This window comes from Nomia melanderi, chromosome 1 (genome assembly GCF_051020985.1).
Source record: "Nomia melanderi isolate GNS246 chromosome 1, iyNomMela1, whole genome shotgun sequence".
Classification (NCBI taxonomy): domain Eukaryota; kingdom Metazoa; phylum Arthropoda; class Insecta; order Hymenoptera; family Halictidae; genus Nomia; species Nomia melanderi.
Genome location: NC_134999.1, coordinates 161,288 through 165,097, shown reverse-complemented (window position 1 = coordinate 165,097; position 3,810 = coordinate 161,288). Strand labels below are relative to the sequence as shown.

At 41.2% G+C, this 3,810-nt stretch overlaps 1 pseudogene; it reads right to left on the bottom strand.

Moving 5' to 3' along the window:
• Positions 1-2,723: 2,723 nt before the first annotated feature.
• On the bottom strand, positions 2,724-2,902 carry LOC116434413 (U2 spliceosomal RNA; annotated as a pseudogene).
• Positions 2,903-3,810: the final 908 nt, after the last annotated feature.

Here is a 3,810-nt window from a genome sequence, read left to right as displayed (position 1 = left end):
GGGACAAACGACGCACAGTATCTCTCCTTTCTCCGCCCTTGACATTTTGATCATTCGGTGTCCCACGTATATGTCATGCCAGCTCGTGTCAACGTCACATCGTTTGCATAAGTGACATGGTAGGAAGACACCAAACTATTTGAGTCACCAAAACAGCACCCAGCGTCCAACGCAGATATAACTTCTCCCAGCCAATAGTTTCCAGCTTGGACCTCGCAAATTTCTTCGATAGATTGCACTTCGCAAGCCACCCGTTCCCGATCGAATAACAAGTCAGCAACTTCAATCGCCGATACGTGTCTCCAACAAGTTAAAGATTTCATGGTTAAGTCAGTGTCTATTGAAGCCGCCAGGCGGGCAACACCTGCTCTCCAGTCTGGGTGCACCACAATCTCAGTGCCATTGACGATAGCATTTTCGAGTTCCGACTCCTGTACCACCATCCATGTTTTCAACTCCGACAATTCGCCATGATTATCGCTTATGAACAATAAACAGGGAGTATTTGCTGCTTGACAACCAGCAAATAACAGTGCGACCTCCTGACATAGGTCCCTGGTAATAGCCTGTAGATCTCCAACATAAGAGATAATTTGGAATCCAGTAGCCCAATGTCTCATGTTAATTTTTGAAAGTATCTCAAGAATCGACGTTTGAGGCGCTCTCACCAAAAACTCATCAGAAGCCTCCCTGATCAGTAATTGATGGCCTACCTCAATTTTAACACGGCAAATATTGTGTCTGAGCAAATTAGTACCCGAAAAACAAATCATCGGCGCTACGATGCTCGGCACGCAGTGATCGCTATCCAGGAGTTGTGATTCAACATTTCTCATCCACATAACTACTCCACCAGCCTTAGATATCGTTGTGGCCAAGGCATCAGGAGCTCCGGAAACTATCGGACTATACTTGATCGTAGTAACAGCACAATATTCATAATCTCATGGTTCATATTCCATGGAGTTTTCGCAAGTCCAAGAAGATATTATCTTGCCATCACTTCCCAACAATCGCATCATTCTATTGTTTTTGAAATTATTACTTTCACAGTATCTAATTGCTACGTCTGATCTATCCCAAAGTCTATGCCTATGATATTGTATTGCGTTGAAATCAGAGCTATGTATCTTGAACTTGAAGATGTCAGAACTTCCATTGATTATTGCATTATACCAGTAATCACCAATCTTCCTCTCCATTGTGACTACGCCAGCTACTCGTACATTGCTCTTATAATACGGGCTCCAACCATCAGCTCAATGATAGATACACTGGCCACTAATCAATCTTTCACTAGTCCTTATCACAAGACAATCTGTAACCGTCAATGTCATAGATCTTACAACAAAAAACAACTGCCTACCCGCGGGCCTAAAACATCTGCTCGTATCACTATGAGTGTAAAAACAATCGCTCTGTTTTGAGGAACAAGCCAATTTAATGGTGTTAGACGTAGTACAGACATCAGGATAGATAGCCCTAACTGCTCCAACAGGTCTAGTGTGAGAAGCAAATACCGGCACATCCTTACAGATGAGATAATAACTACTAGTGTAAGTGTACTTATGATATTTCGTGCCCCAATAATCGCTCCACTCGCTTATTTGAAGCCCTCCCCGATAAGTCGGTTCTTCTGGTGTCACAATTGCTGCTTCTCCTTCCACCGTATTATCGTCAACTCCTTCCATTTCTGATCTGCCCGAAACACTTGGTGCATTAGAACTTTCATCCATGCATGCGGGGCAATTGACAGTAGTCTCGATGGGTTTAGCAGCGCTCCCTTCCACTTCGACGTCAAGTAACTTATCATTGTTATCTTTAGCATGAACAACGCAATACTTGCCTTTCCGCACCACTAAAACCGAGCCGCTATAGCCAATTATCTCAATAGCGCGTCCATCTTTCACCAATCTGCCACCGGCAGAACGAATCGAAGAGTCCGCGGAACAAGAACTATCATCCAAAACCTTAGTCTGGGGCAGCCGAAAGGTCGCTACATAAACATCATTGTACACCCTTTTTAGTCCCGGTCTCGGGTGAACTACATAAGCCACGACATACAGACACAGTCTGCCCTCGTGCCACTCCCATGACAAGTATCCTCCGTTAATTGATACGATGTTGACTCCAGGTGAACTATGAGCCTCACACAATATGAACCCTTCAGCAGCCTCCCAAGGTATTGGACTATTCTCAGGGCTATAGAAGATGTGATTCATCCCGTAAGCCAAGTTACGTAGATCGGTCTTCCTGTCCAAACTGGGCTTATGATCAAAAATCGCTTCTCGGTCTTATGGCTAAGAGCAAAATGCAGTCCTTGACCAGATCGAGTTTCCTACCCATACTTTGTGACACTATTCTTTTATTTGAACCGTAACTTACGCCTTTCTTGCTAGATAAGACATTGTACAGTTCATTCCACCAGGCCAGCTTATTAATTTCACCAGGTAAAAGCCACAACAAATTCCTCATCGACCTAACCAACTCAGCATCGTGGTGCTTAGATATAAGAGTCCAGTCACCGGGCCGACTGATCGAGTAAGGACCTTGCCGCGCACACGCCCGATCGCAACTCGGCGCGCACGTTGCGTAGTACCGCGGCGGGTGAATTTACCGCGATTTCGGGTTCTTATCGCGGAGTCAGAATACCAAAACAGACTAGTTTTTGGAGTCCAGCGAGCCGATCCGGCTATTAGAAAGGGTAGGAGCTCAATTGCAGCGCAAATTGAGCCGTTTCCGGCGACACTGCAGTGCCGGACCGACTCGCGGCGGAAGTGGAGCGAGCCCCAGCGATCCGCCTGACTCCAAAAATCAGGTTAATATTCTGACTCCGCGATGCGGAGTGTATCAGATATTAAGCTGATAAGAACAGATAAAGACGTTTATTTTCAGGAAATGTTCCCCCGACCTTACATTGAGCGGTCAGGGGTAGGTACAGTATTACGCCTTTACGGCGAAGGTGACTTATATATATATACTTGGTTTTAACATATGCGAGTTTTTCAGTTTCGCTAACTATTTGAGCACGGCTATACTCGACTATTAATGTATCTATATAAATTTTTTAAATAAATAAATAAATAAATAAACATAAACATAAATATATAAATAAATACATAAGTAAGCAACAAAACAAAAAAAAACATAATCAAATAGATACATGCGTAGGCAAAATTTGGTAGATAATTATAGTAATAGTTTGTAGCTAGTATAGCCGGTTTCGGGTCATCAAGTGCCCGATCCTTCGCCATATCAACTAGATAAATTAATAAATGTAAACAAAAATAAATGTAAATAAAAATAAGTAGCGTAGCTAAAATACATAGATATATATAGCAAACAGAAATAAAATAAATAAATAAGTAAATAAATAGGCAAATATATAAATAAATAAATAAATAAATAGAATACAATATATAGATAAATATGTACATAGACCAATAAATAAATTAATAAAATAGGGTACAATAGATAAATAAATGAATATGTATATAGACCAATAGGTAGACAAGCAGGATAAATAAACAAATAGGACGTGCGCGCGTAGTCAAGTGCGAAGAAGCGGAAAGCAGGACAGGGGAAGCTGCTCAAGCATAGATTAAGTTAAAAAGGCGTTTAGTGTAAGTACGTGGAGAGAGTAAAAGTAGAATTATGACAGATAAAAATACAGAAAGAAAGAAAAGAAGTTAGTCAATTAAATTAAAATAGGTAGAATACAGTAAATGAAATTAAAATGTGTTATAGTAAAATCAAGATAGTTCAGGAGTAAAAAGAAAGAAAGAATATGTCAGTGTAAATGTTTAAAAC